This window comes from Mustela nivalis, assembly GCF_964662115.1.
Source record: "Mustela nivalis genome assembly, chromosome: 3".
In the NCBI taxonomy this organism is placed as follows: domain Eukaryota; kingdom Metazoa; phylum Chordata; class Mammalia; order Carnivora; family Mustelidae; genus Mustela; species Mustela nivalis.
In genome coordinates, this window is record NC_139022.1 from 8713157 (window position 1) to 8733154 (window position 19998).

Consider the following 19998-nt stretch of genomic DNA (forward strand, 5'->3'; position numbering starts at 1 on the left):
GAGCAGCTCCCAATGACTCAGGTCATCAAAAGGAAGGCAGTTCAAAAGGGAAGAAGGAATAGACGGGAAAAAGAAAACATGACTAGCAAGGTACTAGACTACCTCTACAACATTTCAACAATGACCTTCAGAAGGAATGACTTTTCTTGCCAAGCTATGGAAAGAAAAGACAATTCTCTTGAAAGAAAAGACATAAATAGGACAGTGAAAAATAAACTCTCCATACAAGAGTGCAGAGGAGAGTCTAGATTTTGTGAAAAGAAAAAGGATGAAGAGGGCTAGACCACACCCAAACGAATCCCACAGGGCCAATTTTCCTAGCTCTTGACAAGAGACAATAGAAAGATGTCCCATAGAATGAAAGGCAGCCCTTAGAATGAACAGAAAAAGAAGACTCTAGCTCTTGGTTCTGCCCTATGCACCTCGCCAACTCACGTGTGCTCTTTCCCTAAAACAAGGAAGGAAAACCCTAAAGAGAAATGATCAATGTTTGAGAGTGGGAGGGGTGAGGAGAGAAGCAACTGGCTCCGGGTCCAGCGGGAGGAGCTCGAGATGCTTCCAGCAATCCCAGGGCCTCTCTCCCTCAGCTGCCGCTGCCACTGCCGCCACCGCCAGGAGCAGCTGAGCCCCGGGAGCCCAGATGCTGGCAGGGTTTATGGACTGGATCACCACCATAACCTGCAGGCTTGGGGAGGCCTGGCGGCACATGGGTCCATGGAGGAGCTGAGGGCTCTGCCCAGACACCCGCATGGGGGAGGGGCAGGCAGGATGGTACAGGGAGATCCATGCGGGACTGCCAGTGCTGCTGCAGGGCTTTATGGTGGACCTGGAGAGGCACCAGCCTGTGGATCCAGCCCTGCATCTTGCTCTTGGCTTACCAGGGAGCCTGTTCGCCCCCCTCTTTCTCTCTGCCTGCCTCTCTAACTCCTCCTCATCTCTGTCAGTCCAAGGAACATAGAAAATCTTTAAAAAATCATCCAACAACCCTCAATATTCTTGTCATTGATTAGGACCCCATACATCAACATGTTCATTTTTCTTACTTAATTGAATGAATGGGTGGATTGATTGCTGGATTTGACAGAAAGAGAGAGAAAGGGAGAGAGGGAGCCCAAGTAGTGAAGAGGGAGTAGAAGCAGGGCCAGTGGGAGAGGGAGAAGCAGGCTTCCTGCTGAGCAGAGAGCCGCAGGGAGGGCTTGATCCCAAGACCCTGGCATCAGGACCCCAGCAGAATGCAGCCACCCTGGTGCCCCACTCCATGATTAAATCAGTTGTTCACTATTACATCCGTTTGATTAAGCAACTCTATTTAGGGTCTGCCTTCTCTGGCTTAACACTAACCCACTGTGCCTTCCTTTGCTCTTTTGTGATCACTGAGGATGGTAGGAAACTGTTCATGTGTTTCTTGGGTCATGGTTTTCTCCTTGGGATATTTCTGATCAAGGCTTTTCATTGCTTTGAAGTTACCTACCTTTCTCTCTAGATTCCCAGTGATCCTATCTAGATTTGTATACAGTCCCTTAGCTGGTAGCTCCATAGAGCCTTTCCTAGTGTGAGTCTTGTCTTTTGGTGGACAATATTTTTGTTTTTCAATGTGGAAGGAGTTGAATCCACCTTCCCAGCCTTTCTTGTGCTTCCCATTTTTGGTGTTTGGTTCCACTCATCTCTGCCACCTCCCCCAGATCATAAAAATGATTTCCTATGGTATCTTCCAGAAAACTTCTGATGTCCTCGTTCATACTTAGGCAACATCAGTCTTGAATAGAGTTTTAGGCTCTTATGTTCCCTGTGGATATTCACATCATTTAGCAGTGCTTGGTCAAAGTCTGCCCTCTTCTGTTGGTCTGTTTCCTCAGGTCATTTCAAGAGTCCTTTTGTAAGAAATCCTATCTCATCAGATTCTCCTCCCACTCTCTTTCTCCCCCACCCTTGCTCTCAATTCTTTCTTCTGATTACCCCAGAATGACTAGTCCCTTTCATTTCCATGGAATTAGAAGAATTGGCCTACCCAGGTACACAGGCACTTCCTAGATAGGAAACTGGGATTCCATTGAAAATCTCCATCAAGGTGGGGTACATTGAAACTTTACAGTACCCATCATGCAATCTCTGAACCTCTTCCATTAACATAGGTAACCTATGAACCTATTGGACATCCCGTTGTTTGAGATCATAAATTCCCCTTAGGCTTCTTTGATGGTTTTCTGGGTGGAGACTTCCTGGGTAGAGACTGTATCAACTCTTTGGAGAGAAGAACTCCTCGTTTTGGTGCTCTCATCAATAGGATTTTCAGCCTTGGTTCTTACGTCACTGAATTCCAGTGAATTTTCCTGAATTTCTAACGTATATCCGATGACTTTGATTCATTCACTTCCTGATTCTCATACTTTGTCCATTCTCTTAGAATATTTCTCTATACAAATTGCACTCATGCTTTCCAGATGTCATACATTCAATATTTCCTCCATCACTTCTTATACTCTCTAGGATGTCTCCTTCTAGGTGGGTGGAAGAGTTGTTCAATTTGAGGAGTTCAGTCCTACCGAATTTGGTTTCTGCCTTGCTGAGCTGATTTGTATCCCTTAGAGGCAGCACATCATTCTCTGTGTATGGGAGGATTGATGCAATCCAAACAATCTCGTCTTTTCATTAGAGTATAGAAACCATTGACATTTCGTGGAATGACTGAGTCCCTCAATTATTGCCCATTGTCTTGCATTTTGTTTGCTTCATCCTTATTTATTTATTTATTTATTTATTGCTTTATTTGATTACTTTTTATTTATTATTTTTAAATAAATATATATTTTTATCCCACGTAAGACAGGTCTGTGAATCGCCATGTTTACACAATTTTAAGCACTTTTAGGTCCTTTTTTAAAAATACATTTTCTTTCTGTAAATGTATTTATTTTTTAATTTTTCATGTTTTTCCTTTAAATTTTTATTTACAGCATATCCGTATTCCTTGTTTTTGCAACACACCCAGCACTCCATGCCATCTGTGCCCTCTCCAATACCAACCACCAGGTTCCCCCAACCTCCCATCCTCCACCCCCTCAAACCACTCAGATATTTTTTCAGAGTTCATAGTCTCCCATGGTTCACCTACCCTTACAATATATTTAATCTAAATTTTTGATTTTTAATTTTATTTACATTTTGAAGTTTACACTTAAATTAAATGTATTTAATTTAAAATTATTTAAATTTAATTTCTTTTTTTTTCTTTAAATGCTGATCTCAAACAATGGGATGTCCAATAGCTTTATAGGTTACCTATGTTAATGGAAGAGGTTCAGTGATTGGATGATGGGTACTGTAAAGTTTCAGTGGACCCCAGCTTGATGGAGATTTTCAGTGCAATCCCAGTTTCCTATCTAGGAAGTGCCCCTATACATGGATAGGCCAATTATACGAATTCCATGGAAATGAAAGGGACTAGTCATTCCTGGGCAAATCAGAAGGAAGAAGCGAGAGCAAGGGTGGGGGAGAAAGAGAGTGGGAGGAGAATCTGATGAGATAGGATTTCTTACAAAAGGGCTCTTGAAATGACCTGAGGAAACAGACCAACAGAAGAGGGCCGACGTTGAACAAGCACTGCTAAATGACGTGAATACCACAGGGAACATAAGAGCCTAAAACTCTATTCGAGACTGATGTTGCCTAAGTATGAACGAGAACATCAGAAGTTTTCTGGAAGACACCATAGGAAATCATTTTTAGGATCTGAGGGAGGTGGCAGAGATGAGTGGAACCGAACGCCAAAATTGGGAAGCACAAGAAAGGCTGGAAAGGAGGAGTCGACTCCTTCCAAGTTGAAAAACAAAAATCTTGCCCAACAAATGACAAGACTCACACTAGGAAAGGCTCTATGGAGCTACCAGCTAAGGGACTGTATACAAATCTTGATAGGATCACTAGGAATCCAGAACGAAAGGTAGGTAACTTCAAAGCAATGAAAAGCCTTGATCAGAAATATCCCAAGGAGAAAACCGTGAGCCAAGAAACACATGAACAGTTTCCCACCATTCTCAGTGATCACAAAAGAGCAAAGGACAACACAGTGGGATAGTGTTAAGCCAGAGAAGGCAGACCCTAAAAAGTGTTGCTTCTTCAAATGGATGTAATAGTGAACAACTAATTGAATCATGGAGTGTGGCACCTTGTAGCTGCATTCTGCTGGGATCCTGATGCCAGGGTCTTGGGATCAAGCCCTGCCTGGGGCTCTGCTCAGCAGTAAGCCTGCTTCTCCCTCTCCCACTGGCCCTGCTTCTACTCCCTCTTCACTACTTGGGCTACCTCTCTCCTGGTCTCTCTCTCTTTCTGTCAAATCTGGCAATCAATCCACCCATTCCTTCAATTCAGTAAGGAAAACAAACATATTGACGCATGGGGTCCTAATGAACGACAAGAATATTGAGGGTTGTTGGATGATTATTTTAAGATGTTCTTTGTTTCTTGGACAGACAGAGATGAGGAGGAGGTAGAGAGGCAGGCAGAGAGAGAGGGTGGCGAACAGGCTCCCCGGTAAGCCAAGAGCCAGAGGCAGGGCTGGGTCTGCAGGCTGGTGCCTCGCCTGGTCCCCTGTGAAGCCCTGCAGCAGCTCCAGCAGTCCCGGGTGGATCTCCCTGTACCATCCTGCCTGCCCCTGCTCCACACCAGCGCCTGGGCAGAGCCCTCAGCTCCTCCTTGGACTGATCTGCCGCCCCGCCTCCCCAAGCCAGCGCGCTCAGGTGGTGCTCCAGTTGCTAATCCTTCCTAGCATATGGGCTCCCTGGGTCGGCTGCTACTGGCGGCAGCGGTGGCAGCAGCAGCAGTGGCAGCTGAGGGAGAGAGGCCTGGGAGGGCCAGGAGCATCTTGGTCTCCTCCTGCTCGCCCCAGGGCCGGTCGCTTCTCTCCCCACTCCTCCCCCTCGCAAACATTGTTCATTTCTCTTGAGGGCTTTCCTTGTTTGGTTTAGGGAAAGAGTACACGTGACTAGGGGAGGTGCATAGGGCAGAAACAAGAGAGAGAGTCCTAGTGGACTCTGCCCTGAGCCCAGAGCTTGCCTCAGGGCTCCATCTCAAGAGTCTGAGATCACCCCCTGAGCCAGAGCTAAGACTTGGGCCCTAAATGGAGGGTGACCCCCAGGTGCCCCTCAGCTGTTCTTGACCAATTTCTGGAGACCACGCCTACTGGGCTCCATGGGTTGAGCGACTGCCTTGGGCTCAGGTTATCACCCCGGACTTGCGGGGTCTTGTCCCACCTGGGGCTCCCAGGTCCTTGGGGAGTCTGCTTCTCCCTCTGTCCTTCTCTTCTCTCCTGCTCTCTCTCACTCATTCTCTTGCAAATCAAGAAAGAAAATCTTTCCAAGACATTTTTTCAGCCTTGTTTTAGGGGCTTTGATGGTGTGGATCTCTAGGAGTTTTCGCATCAGATGTAGACACCTTGAGGACAGCCATGTCTTTCTAAATGGATCCTTTGTTCCTTTGAAAGGTCTTCTTCTTCTGTTCATTCTAGGGGCTGTCTTTCATTCTGTGGGGCGTCTTTCTATTGTCTCTTGTCAAGACCTAGGAAAATCGGCCTTGTGGGATTCGTTTGGGTGCGGTCTAGCCCTCTTCATCCTTTTTCTTTTCACAAAATCTAGACTATCCTCTGCATCCTTGTATGGAGAGTTTATTTTTAACTGACCTATTTAGGTCTTTTCTTTCAAGAGAATTGTCTTTTATTTCCATAGATTGGAAAGAAAACTCATTTCTTCTGAAGTACATTGTTGAAATGTTGAAGAGGAAGTCTAGTACCTTGCTAGTCATGATTTCTTTTTCCCGTCTATTCCTTCTTCCCTTTTGAACTGCCTTCCATTCAATTACCTGAGTCAATGGGAGACTGCTCTCTGCCTTCTATTATCGGCTGTCACCTGGGCAGTGAGATATTCTAGAGAATTCTATTTCTCAAACTGTTCTGCCACATGTTTAGGGAATCTGCAGAGTCAGCTTTCTTGGAAGGATCATTTCATCCCGCTCCTAACTTGTGAACCTTCCTGGGTCTCTACTGAGTATTCTGACTGATCCCAAAGAACGCTTCCCTCGGGCTGGTTGGAACTCCAATGACCTATAGCCTTGTATGAGGCTTGGCAGCCATGTGGTTCAGTTGCATTGACTCTTTGTTAGACCCTGGCCAATATTCCTAGACACACACTGCTTCCCATGGAGCAAGGCTTCAACAGGACTTCAGTGTGTATTTCCAAGTGCTTGTTTTCTACTTGACTTCTTTCTTTCAGGAACCCTGGCCTTTTCATTACTCCAACCTTCCAGAGTTCTATTACCACCTTCCTCACACCAGGGAGACTCCCATCTTTTCCTTGGAATCTCTGCCCTATGCCTACCATCCAGACCTTCTCCAGGTGAAAAGCTGATTGAAGCCTGGGGCTCAGTTTATTTTTTTGTTTGTTTGCTTGTTTTGCTTTTCTCAAATTTCACCAATGTGCATTCCATGTCAATGTTTTAAAGATTTAGGTATATAGATATATATTGACAGATACAGATCTACAGAAAGATATAGATATAGATACAGACATCTCTATGTCTAGATAGATAGATAGATAGATAGATAAATAGATAATTTTATTTTCCTATTTCCCATGGGCTTCTGTTTGGTTTCTTTTCCTCTAACGAGGTTTTTTTTGGTTTCCTAGGGTTGTTATTACACGATACCCCAAGCCTAGTGGTTGAAAAAAGAGAAGTGGACACTCTCATAGTTCTAGAGGCTACAATGTTGGTAGCCCATGCTCCTTTTTTAGTTATTAAGGAAGGATGTATTCCAGGCCCCTCTCTCAAGTTGAAGCTCTGTCCTGGCTTTGGACTTCTTTACATGGCTTTCTTTCTCAGTGCATATCTGTGTATCCCCAGTTTCTCTTCTTAGAAGGACACAAACCTCCTGAATTAGGGGCACAGTCTATTCAAATATAACCTTATCTGAGCTTGTTATATCTGCAGGGATCCTATTTCCAAATAAGTTCATGCTAGCAGGTTCTGGGTTTCAGGACTGGGATAGTTTATATGCATACAGACACACACACACACACACATACACACACACAAATATGAGTCTCTCTCTCTCTATATATATATACATATATATATATATGTATATATATATATATATATACTTTTTGCATAATATATCGTTTTTCTTTAGAATCTCAGTCTTCCTTCCTTTCATTAGGTTATTCTCATGCTTTTGGTGCCTCCTGATCAATTCAAACACCTCTACCTCCTCAATCTCCATTAAAGTTATTGTTACCAAACGTTGTCTGCCTTTTTTTTTTTTTAAAGAGTTGGCATCTTTTGGAAGTTTACAGTGTTTTTGGTATTGAGTATCTATTTACGGGCTGATGAAGGGGACTTGCATAGTACTCTTTCCGTCTGAATTTGTTTCTTTTGGGGAAAGTAAATTCTCAGGTTTTTTAAAAGAAGGACCTATAAAAGCTAAATGGCTCTTCTTTTTATGTTTCCATTCCTGTTTCTCATTTTGTATGTACATGAAGAGACCAGAGATTTTGGGGCCCACAGCATTTATCAGCATTTAAAAGAAAAGAAGAAATTAAATTTAAATAATTTTAAATTAAATACATTTAATTTAAGTGTAAACTTCAAAATGTAAATAAAAATTAAAAATAAAAAATTTAGATTAAATACATTGGATGGGGAGGTGAACCATGAGAAACAATGGACTCTGAAAAAATATCTGAGAGGTTTGAAGGGGTGGGGGGTGGGAGGTTGGGGGAACCGGGTGGTGGGTATTGGAGAGGGTACAGATATCATGGAGCGCTGGGTTTGGTGCAGAAACAAGAAATACGGATATGCTCTAAATAAAAATTTTAAAGAAAGGAAAAACATGAAAAATAAAAAATAAAAAAATTCACAGAAAAAAATGTATTTTTAAAAGGGGACGTTTAAGTGCTTAGAATTGTGTAAACCTAGCGATTCACAGCCCTGTACTACGGGGGATAAAAATATATTATATATTTATTTTAAAATAATTCATTAAAAATAAATAAATAAATAAAATAAAATTGAGGGACTCAGTCATTCCACGAAATGTCAATGGTTTCTATACTCTAATGAAAAGACAAGATTGGTTGGAGTGCATCAATCCTCACATACACACAAAATGATGTGCTGCCTCTCAGAGATACAGAATCAGCTCAGCAAGGCAGAAACCAAACTCGGGAGTATGGAACTCCTCAAATTGAACAACTCTTCTACCAACCTAGAAGGGGACGTCCTAGCGAGTATAAGAAGTGATGGAGGAAATATTGAATGTATGACATCTGGAAAGCATGAGTGCAATTTGTATAGAGAAATATTCTAAGAGAATGGACAAAGTATGAGAATCAGGAAGTGAATGAATCAAAGTCATCGGATATACGTTAGAAATTCAGGAAAATTCACTGGAATTCAGTGACGTAAGAACCAAGGCTGAAAATCCTATTGATGAGAGCACCAAAACAAGGAGTTCTTCTCTCCAAAGAGTTGATACAGTCTCTATCCAGGAAGTCTCCACCCAGAAAACCATCAAAGAAGCCTAAGGGGAATTTATGATCTCAAACAATGGGGTATCCGATAGGTTCATAGGTTACCTATGTTAATGGAAGAGGTTCAGAGATTGCATGATGGGTACTGTAAAGTTTCAATGGACCACACCTTGATGGAGATTTTCAATGGAATCCCAGTTTCCTATCTAGGAAGCGCCTGTGTACCTGGATAGGCCAATTCATTGAATTACATGGAAATGAAAGGGACTAGTATTCCCGGTCAAATCAGAAGAAAGAAGCGAGAGTATGTGTGAGGGAGAAAGAGAGTGGGAGGAGAGTCTGATGGGATAGGATTTCTAACAAAAGGACTCTTGAAATGACCTGAGGAAACAGACCAATAGAAGATGGCCGACTTTGACCAAGCACTGCTAAATGACATGAATATCCACATGGAACATAAAAGCCTAAACTCAATTCGAGGCTGATGTTGCCTAAGTTCGAAAGAGGACATCAGAAGTTTTCTGGAAGATACCATAGGAAAACATTTTTAGGATCTGGGGGAGGTGGCAGAGATGAGTGGAACCAAGCACAAGAAAGGCTGGGAAGCTGGAGTCAACTCCATCCAAGTTGAAAAACAAAAATCTTGTCCTCCAATTGACATGACGCACACTAGGAAAGGCTCTATTAAGAGACCAGCTAAGGGACTGTATACAAATCTAGATTGGGTCACTGGGAATTCAGAAAGAAAGGTAGGTAACATCAAAGCAATGAAAAGCCTTGATCAGAAATATCCCAAGAAGAAAACCATGAGCCAAGAAACACATGAACAGTTAACCACCATCCTCACTGATCACAAAAGAGAAAAGGAAAACACAGTGGGCTACTGTTAAGTCAGAGAAAGCAGAACATATAAAGTGTTCCTTCATCAAATGAATGGAATAGTGAGCTGATTGAATCATGGAGTGGGGCACCTGGGTGGCTGTATTCTGCTGGGAACCTGATGCCAGGGTCTTGGGATCAAGCCCTGCCTGGGGCTCTCTGCTCAGCAGGAAGCCTGCTTCTCCTTCTCCCACTGGCCCTGCTTCTACACCCTCTTCACTATTTGGACTCCCTCTCTCCATGTCTATTTCTCTTTCTGTCAGATCTGGCAATCAATGCACCCATTCCTTCAATTCAGTAAGGAAAAGGAACATGTTGACACATGGGTTCCTAATGAACGACAAGAATATTGAGGGTTATTGGATGATTATTTTAAGATTTTCTTTGTTCCTTGGACAGACAGAGATGAAGGAGAGGTAGAGAGGCAGGCAGAGAGAGAGGGTGGTGAACAGGCTCCCAGGTAAGCCAAGAGCCAGATGCAGGGCTGGATCCGAAGGCTGGTGCCTCGCCTGGTCCACCGTGAAGCCCTGCAGCAGCTCCAGCAGTCCCGGGTGGATCTCCCTCTACAATCCTGCCTGCCCTTTCCCACGTTGGCGCCTGGGCAGAGCCATGAGCTCCTCTGTGGACCGATCTGCCACCCCGCCTCCCCAAGCCAGTGCACTCAGATGGCGCTCCAGTCGCTAATCCCTGATAGCATCTGGGCTCCCGGGGTCAGCTGCTACTGGCGGTGGCGGTGGCAGAGGAAGCTAAGGGAGAGCGGCCTGGGAGGGTGGGCAGCATCTCTGGCTCCTCCTGCTTGCCCCGGGACCTGTCGATTCTCTCCCCACCCCTTACCCTCGCAAACATTGTTCATTTCTCTTGAGGGATTTCCTTGTTTGTTTTAGGGAAATATACACGTGAGTGGGGGAGGTGCCCAGGGCAGAACCAAAAGAGAGAGTCCAAGTGGACTCTGCCCTGAGCCCAGAGCTTGCGTCAGGGCTAGATCTCAAGAGTCTAGATCACCCGCTGAGTCACAACGAAGATTTGGGCCCTTCACTGAGGGCGCCGCCCAGGTGCCCCTCAACTGTTGTTGACCAATTTCTGAAGACGGGTGCCTGCTGGGCTTCGTGGGTTGGCCAACTGCCTTGGGCTCAGGTCATGATCCCAGACTTGTGGGGTCTCATCCCGCCTGGGGCTCCCAGATCCTTGCAGAGTTTGCTTCTCCCTCTGAACTTCTCCTCTCTCCTGCTCTCTCTCACTCATTCCCTAGCAAATCAAGAAAAATAATCTTTCCAAGAAATTTCCTCAGCTTTGTTTTACGAGCTTCAATGGCATGGATCTCTCTGAGTTTTCTCATCAAATTCAGACACCTTGAGGACGGCCTTGTCTTTCTAAATGGATCCTTTGTTCCTTTGAAATGTCTTCTTTTCTGTTCATTCAAGGGACTTTCATTCTATGGGGTGTCTTTCTATTGTCTCTTGTCAAGACCTAGGAAAATCGGCCTTGTGGGATTCATTTGGGTGCGGTCCAGCCCTATTCATCCTTTTCCTTTCACAAAATCTAGACTCTCCTCTGCACCCTTGTATGGAGAGTTTATTTTTCACTGACCTATTTAGGTCTTTTCTTTCAAGAGAATTGTCTTTTCTTTCCATCGCTTGGCAAGAGAAGTTGTTCCTTCTGAAGGTCATTGTTGAAATGTTGAAGAGGAAGTCTATTACCTTGCTAGTCATGTTTTCTTTTTCCCGTGTATTCCTTCTTCCCTTTTGAACTGCCTTCCTTTCGATGACCTGAGTCATTGGGAGGCTGCTCTCTGCCTTTGATTGTTGATTGTCACCGGGCAGTGATATTCTAGGGAATTCTGATTATTTCTCAAATTGTTCTGCCACATGTTTAGTAAATCTGCAGAGTAAGCTTTCTTGGAGGGATCATTTATACCGCTCCTAACTTGTGAACCTTCCTGGGTCTCTACTGAGTATTCTGACTGATCTCAAAGAATTCTTCCCTCTGGCTGGTTGGAACTCCAATTTCCTCTAGTCTTGTATGAGGATTGGCAGCCATTTGGTTCAGTTGTCTTGACTCTTTGTTAGAACCTGGCCCATTTTCCTAGACACACACTGCTTCCCATGGAGCAAGGACTCAAGCGGACTCCAGTGTGTATTTCCAAGAGCTTGTTTTCTACTTAACTTCTTTCTTTCAGGAGCCCATGGCCTTTTCATCACTCCAACCTTCCTGAATTCCTATCTCGCTTTCTTCACACCAGGGAGACTTCCATCTTTTCCTTGGAATCTCTGCCCTTCCCCCACCATCCAGAACTTTTCCAGGTGAAAAGCTGATTGAAGCCTGGGGCTCAGTTCCTTTTTTGGTTTGTTTGCTTGTTTTCCTTTTCATAAAATTCACCAATGTGCATTCCATTTCAATGTTTTAAAGATTTAGATATATCTGTATCAACAAATACAGATCTACAGAAAGATATAGATATAGATATAGACATCTCTATGTCTAGATAGATAGATAGATAGATAGATAGATAATTTTCTTTTCCTATTCTCCATGGGCTTCTGGTTATTTTATTTTCCTCGAACGAGGTTTGTATTAGGTTTCCAAGGTTGCTATTACAAGATACCAAAAGCTTAGTGGCTTAAACAAGAGAAGTGGACACTCCCACAGTTTTAGAGTCTACAATGTTGGTATCCCATGCTCCTGTTATAGGTATTAAGGAAGGATCTGTTCCAGGCCCCTCTCTCAAGTTGAAGCACTGTCCTGGCTTTGGAGTTCTTCATATGGAATTCTCCCTCAGTGCATATCTTTGTATCCCCAGTTTCTCTTCATAAAATGACACAAGACCTCCTGAATTATGGTGCAGTCTATTCTAATATGACCTTATCCTAACTTGTTATATCTGCAGGGATCCTATTTCTAAATAAGTTCATGCAAGCAGGTTCTGGGTTTCAGGACTGCGATAGTTTATATGCATAAACAGACAGACACACACACACACACACATATGGGTCGCTAAATATATATATATTTAGAGAAATATGGGTCTCTAAATATAGAGTGTGTATACACACACACATATGGGTCTCTAATTATATATAGATATAGATATTTATCTATAGATAAATATATGTCTATATATACATATAGATATCTATATATATCTATAGATAAATATCTATATCTATATATAGTTAGAGACCCATATGTGTGTGTATATATCTATAGATAAATATATATCTAGATATAGATATATCTATATCTATATATAGTTAGAGACCCATATGTGTGTGTGTGTATATATATATATATATACTTTTTGCCTAAAAAATAATTTTTGTTTAGAATCTCAGCCTTCCTTTCATTAGGTTATTTTCATGCTTTTCGTGCCTCCTGAACAATTCAAACACTTCTACCTCCTCAATCTCCATGAAAGTCACTGGTACAGAAAGTCGTCTGCCATTTTTTTTTTAAAAAGAGTTGGCATCTTTTTGGAGTTTACAGTGTTTTTGGTATTGAGTAACTGTTTTTGGGCTGATGAAGATGACTTTCATCCTACTCTTTCCTTCTCAATTTGTTTCTTTTTGGGAAAGTAAATCCTCCAGTTTTTTAAAAGAAGGACCTATAAAGGCTAAATGGCTCTTCTTTGTAAGTTTACATTCCTGTTTCTCATTTTGTATGTACATGAAGAGACCAGAGATTTGGGGGCCCACAGCATTAATCAGCATTTAAAAGGAAAAAAAAGTAATTAATTTAAAAAAATTTAAATAATTAATTTCATTGTAAACATCAAAATTTAAATAAAAATTAAACTACAAAAACTACAAAAAGATGTCAACTTTTTTAAAACAATGGCAGATGACTTTTATAACAATGACTTTCATCAAGATTGAGGAGGTAGAGGTGTTTGAATACTTCGGAGGCACCAATAGCATGAGAATAACCTAATGAAAGGAAGGAAGACTGAGATTCTAAAAAAAATGATTTATTAGTCAAAAATATATAAATAAATAAATATATATATATAAATATATGAAATAAATCTATTTATAAATAAATAAATAAAATAAATAAATAAATAAATAAATATATAAATAATATATAAATAAATATATAAATATATATATATATGTGTGTGTGTGTGTGTGTGTACATATATATATTTAGAGACCCATATGTGTGTGTGTCTTTGTGTGTGTGTGTGTCTGTGTATGCATATAAACTATCCCAGTCCTGAAACCCAAAACCTGCTAGCATAAACTTATTTGGAAATAGGATCCCTGGAGATATAACAAGTTAGGATAAGGTCATTATGAATAGATGGTTCCCCTAATTCAGGAGGTCTTGTGTCCTTCTATGAAGAAAAACTGGGGATACACAGATATGCACTGAGGGAGAAAGCCATGTGAAGAATTCAAAGCCAGGACAGTGCTTCAACTTGAGAGAGGGGCCTGAAACAGATCCTTCCTTAATACCTACAAAAGAAGCATGGGCTACCAACATTGTAGCCTCTAGAACTGTGAGAGTGTCCACTTCTCTTGTTTCAGCCACTAGGCTTGTGATATCTTGTAATAGCAACCCTAGAAAACTAAAACAAAACTCGTTTGAGGAAAAGAAACCAACCAGAAGCCCATGGGGAATAGGAAAAGAAAATTATCTATCTATCTATCTATCTATCTATCTATCATCTATCTATGTATCTATATAGACATAGAGATGTCTGTATCTATATCTATATCTTTCAATTGATCTGTCTCTGTCTATATATATCTTTATATCTAAGTCTTTAAAACATTGAAAAGGAATGCACATTGGTGAAATTTGTGAAAAAGAAAATCAAGCAAACAAACAAACAAGAAAAAGAAACTGAGCCCCAGGCTTCGATCTGCTTTTCACCTGGAGAATTTCTGGATGGTGGGGGTAGGGCAGAGATTCCAAGGAAAAGATGGGAGTCTCCCTGGTGTGAGGAAAGCGAGATAGGAACTCAGGAAGGTTGGAGTAATGAAAAGGCCTTGGGTTCCTGTCGGAGGCAGGCCCCTGGCCAGGGCGGCCTCCACCATTAAAAGATGGTGCCTGGCTAGTTGCCAGGTTAGGATTGCCTCGTGAGACTAAGCAGAACGCCCAAAGAGGAAGTAAACAGCATTGGTTGCTAGCGAAGTTGTTCGTTTAGGTGCACAGCCTGATTCGCTCCCTCCTGTACCCTGCTCACTGATTGGTCATGTAAGCGTATATAACTGTGTAGACTTGCAGAAATAAGGAGAAGAGAGAGAAGATGCATCCGAACCAGGGTGTCTTGTCGTCCTTGCGGGGCAAGGGCCATAGGTTCCTGAAAGAAAGAAGTCAAGTAGAAAACAAGCTCTTGGAAATACACACTGGAGTCCTCTTGAGTCCTTGCTCCATGGGAAGCAGTGTGTGTCTAGGAAAATGGGCCAGGTTTTAACAAAGAGTCAAGGCCACTGAACCAGATGGCTGCCAAGACTCATACAATGCTAGAGGTCATTGGATTTCCAACCAGCCAGGGGAAGCGTTCTTTGGGATCAGTCAGAATTCTCAGTAAAGACCCAGGAAGGATCACAAGTTAGGAGCGGGATGAATGATCCCTCTAAGAAAGCTGAATCTGCAGATTCCCAAAACATATGGCAGAGAAATTTGAGAAATAGTCAGGATTTCCTAGAATATCTCACTGCCCAGGTGACAGCCAATAATCGAAGGCAGAGTACAGCCTCCCAATGGCTCAGGTCATCGAAAGGAAGGCAGTTCAAAAGGAAAGAAGAAATAGAGGGGAAAAAGAAAACACGACAAGGAAGATACTAGATTTCCTCTTCAACATTTCAATAATGACCTTCAGAAGGAACAACTTTTCTTGCCAAGCTATGGAAAGAAAAGACAATTCTCTTGAAAGACCTAAATAGGTCAGTAAAAAATAAACTCTCCATACAAGGGTGCAGAGGATAGTCTAGATTTTGTGAAAAGAAAAAGGATGAAGAGGGCTAGACTGCACCCAAACGAATCCCACAAGGCCGATTTTCCTAGGTCTTGACAAGAGACAATAGAAAGACGCCCCATAAAATGAAAGACAGCCCCTAGAATGAACAGAAAAAGAAGACATCTCAAAATAACAAAGTATCCATTTAGAAAGACAAGGCCGTCCTCAAGGTGTCTGCATCTGATGAGAAAACTCCTAGAGATCCACGCCATTGAAGCCCCTAAAACAAGGCTGAAGAAATGTCTTGGAAAGATTTTCTTTCTTGATTTGCTAGAGAATGAGTGAGAGAGAGCAGGAGAGAGGAGAAGTTCAGAGGGAGAAGCAGACTCTGCAAGAATCTGGGAGCGCCAGGCGGGAGGAGACCGTGCCAGTCAGGGGACATGACCTGAGCTCAAGGCAGTCGCTCAACCCACGGAGCCCAGCAGGCACCCGTCTCCAGAAATTGGTCAAAAACAGCTGAGGGGCACCTGAGCGGCCCCCTCAGTGAAGTACCCAAGTCTTGGTTTTGGCTCAGGGGGTGATATCAGACTCTTGAGTCTGATATCCACTAGGACTCTCTCTCTTGGTTCTGCCCTACCCACCTCCCCCACTCACGTGTGCTCTTTCCCTGTAACAAACAAGGAAAGCTCTCAAGAGAAATGAACAATGTTTGTGAGAGGGAGGGGTGGGGAGAGAAGGGACTGGCCCCTGGGGCAAACGGGAGGAGCCAGAGATGCTGCCTGCCCTCCCAAGGCTGCTCTCCCTTAGCTACCCCTGCCACAGCCACAACCATTAGTCTCTGAGCTCCAGGAGCCCAGATGCTAGCATGGATTAGCAACTGGAGTGCCACCTGAGCATGCTGGCTTGGGGAGGCATGGTGGCAGATCGGTCCACAGGAGCTGAGGGCTGAGCCCAGGCGCCAGCGTGGGGGAGGGGCAAGCAGGATGGTACAGGGAGATCCACCTGTGACTGCCGGAGCTGCTGCAGAGCTTCACGGTCTACCTGGCAAGGCACAAGCCTGCAGACTCAGCCCTGCATATGGCTCTTGGCTTACCGGGGAGTCTGTTCGCCCCTCTCTCTCTCTGCCAGCCACTCTAACTCCTCCTCATCTCTGTCTGTCCAAGGAACAAAGAAAATCTTTAAAAAATCATCCAACAACCCTCTATATTTTTTCTTTTCTTTTTAAAAATTTCATGTATTTATGTGACAGAGATCACAAGTAGACAGAGGTGAGCAGAGAAACAGAGGAGTAAGCTGGCTCCCTGCAGAGCAGAGAGCCTGATACGGGGATCAATCCCAGGACCCTGGGATCATGACCTAAGCCAAAGACATAGGTTTTAACCCACTGAATCACCCAGGCAACCCCAACCCTCTATATTCTTGTCATTCATTAGGAACCCATGTGTCAACATGTTCCTTTTCCTTACTGAATTGAAGGAATGGGTGGATTGATTGCCGGATTTGACAGAAAGAGAAAGAGACAGGGAGCGAGGGAGCCCAAATAGTGAAGAGGGTGTAGAAGCAGGGCCAGTGGGAGAGGGAGAAGCAGGCTTCCTGCTGAGCAGAGAGCCCCAGGCAGTGCTTGATCCCAAGACCCTGGCATCAGGACACCAGCAGCATGCAGCCACCCAGGTGCCCCACTCCAGCATTCAATCAGTTATTCACTATTCCATCCGATTGATTTAACAACACTTTTTAGGGTCTGCCTTCTGTGGGTTAACGCTAACCCACTGTGTTTTCCTTTGCTCTTTTTTGATCACTGAGGATGGTGGGTAACTGTTCATGTATCTCTTGGCTCACGGTTTTCTCCTTGGGATATTCCTGATCAAGGCTTTTCATTGCCTTGATGTTACCTACCTTCCTTTATGGATTCCTAGTGATCCTATCTAGATTTGTATACAGTCCCTTAGCTGGTCTCTCGATAGAGCCTTTCCTAGTGTGAGTCTTGTCATTTGGTGGACAAGATTTTTGTTTTTCAACTTGGAAGGAGTCGACTCCACCTTCCCTGCCTTTCTTGTGCTTCCCATTTTTGGTGTTCGGTTCCACTCATCTCTGCCACCTCCCCCAGATCCTAAAAATGTTTTCCTATGGTATCTTCCAGAGAACTTCTGATGTCCTCTTTCGAACTTCGGCAACATCAGCCTCGAATTGAGTTTTAGGCTTTTATGTTCCATGCGGATATTCACGTCATTTAGCAGCGCTTGGCCAAACTCAGCCCTCTTCTGTTGGTCTGTTTCCTCAGGTCATTTCAAGAGTCCTTTTGTAAGAAATCCTATCCCATCAGACTCTCCTCCTACTCTCTTTCTCCCTCACACATGCTCTCGCTTCTTTCTTCTGATTTGCCCGGGAATGACTAGTCCTCTTCATTTCCATGTAATTCAATGAATTGGCCTATCCAGGTACACAGGCACTTCCTAGATAGGAAACTGGGATTCCATTGAAAATCTCCATCAAGGTGTGGTCCATTGAAACTTTACAGTACCCATCATGCAATCTCTGAACCTCTTCCATTAACATAGGTAACCTGTTTACCTATTGGACATCCCATTATTTGAGATCATAAATTCCCCTTAGTCCTCTTTGATGGTTTTCTGGGTGGAGACTTCCTGGGTAGAGACTGTATCAACTCTTTGGAGAGAAGAACTCCTCGTTTTGGTGCTCTCATCAATAGGATTTTCAGCCTTGGTTGTTACGTCACTGAATTCCAGTGAATTTTCCTGAATTTCTAACGTATATCCGATGACTTTGATTCATTCACGTCCTGATTCTCATACTTTGTCCATTCTCTTAGAATATTTCTCTATACAAATTGCACTCATGCTTTCCAGTTGTCATACATTCAATATTTCCTCCATCACTTCTTATACTCGCTAGGACGTCCCCTTCTAGGTTGGTAGAAGAGTTGTTCAATTTGAGGAGTTCCATACTCCCAAATTTGGTTTCTGCCTTGCTGAGCTGATTCTGTATCCCTGATAGGCAGCACATCATCCTGTGTGTATGTGAGGATTGATGCACTCCAACCAATCTCATCTTTTCATTAGAGTATAGAAACCATTGACATTTCGTGGAATGACTGAGTCCCTCAATTATTGCCCATTGTCTTGCATTTTGTTTGCTTCATCCATTTCTATTTTGTTTATTTATTTATTTATCATTTTATTTATTTATTTATTTATATTTTTGAATGAATATATAATATATTTTTATCCCCCGTAGTAGAGGTCTGTGAATCTCCAGGTTTACACAATTCTAAGCACATATAGATCCCTTTTAAAAACACATTTTCTTTCAATAAATGTATTTTTTTCATGTTTTTCTTTTTTTTTTTAATTTTTATATGCAGCATATCTGTATTCCTTGTTTTTGCACCACACCCAGTGCCCCATGTAATCCGTGCACTCTCCAATACCCACCACCTGGTTCCCCCAACCTCCCACCCCCCACCCCTTTAAACCTCTCTGATATTTTTTCAGAGTCATAGTCTCTCATGATTCACTTCCCCTTCCAATGTATTTAATCAAAATTTTTAATTTTTAATTTCTATTTACATTTTGAAGGTTACATTTAAATTAAATGTACTAAATTTAAATTCATTTAAATTTAATTTCTTTTTTTTTCTTTTAAATGCAGATAAATGCTGTTAGCCTCCAAATCTCTGGTCTCTTGATGTACATACAAAATGAGAAACAGGAATGGAAACTTACAATGTATAAACATTTAGTTTTATAGGTTTTTCTTTTAAAAAACATGAGAATTTACTTTCCCAAAAAGAAACAAATTCAGAAGGAAAGAGTAGGATGCAAGACATCTTTATCAGACTATAAATAGATACTCAATACCAAAAACAGTGTAAACTACAAAATGATGCCAACTCTTTTTAAAAAAATGGCAAACAACGTTCGGTAACAATGACTTTCATGGAGATTAAGGAGGTAAAGGTATTCGAATTGTTCAGGAGGGACCAAATGCATGACAATAACTTAAGAAAGGAAGACTGAGATTCTAAACAAAAATGATTTATTAGGCAAAAAATATATAAACATATATATATATGTATATATATATATATATATAAACCCATGTGTGTGTGTGTGTGTGTGTGTGTGTGTGTCTGTGTATGATCATGAACTATCCCAGTCCTGAAACCCAGAACCTGCTAGCATGTACTTATTTGGAAATAGGATCCCTGGAGATATAACAAGTTAGGATAAGGTCATATTAAATAGACTATGCTCCTAATTCAGGGGGTCTTGTGTCCTTCTAAGAAGGGAAACTGGGGATACACAGATATGCAATGAGAAAGAAAGCCATGTGAAGAAGTCCAAAGCCAGGACAATGCTTCAACCTGAGAGAGATGCCTGGAAGAGATCCTTCCATAATACCTACAAAAGGAGCCTGGGCGACCTACATTGTATCCTCTAGAACTGTGAGAGTGTCCACTTCTCTTGTTTCAGCCACTTGGACTGCGGTATCTTGTAATAGTAACCCTAGAAAACTAATACAAACCTCGTTCAAGGAAAAGAAACCAACAAGAAGCCCATGGAAAATGGAAAAAAAATTATCTATGTATCTATCTATATAGACATAGAGATGTCTGAATCTATATATATATATATATATATATATATTTCGGTAGATCTGTATCTGTCGATATATATC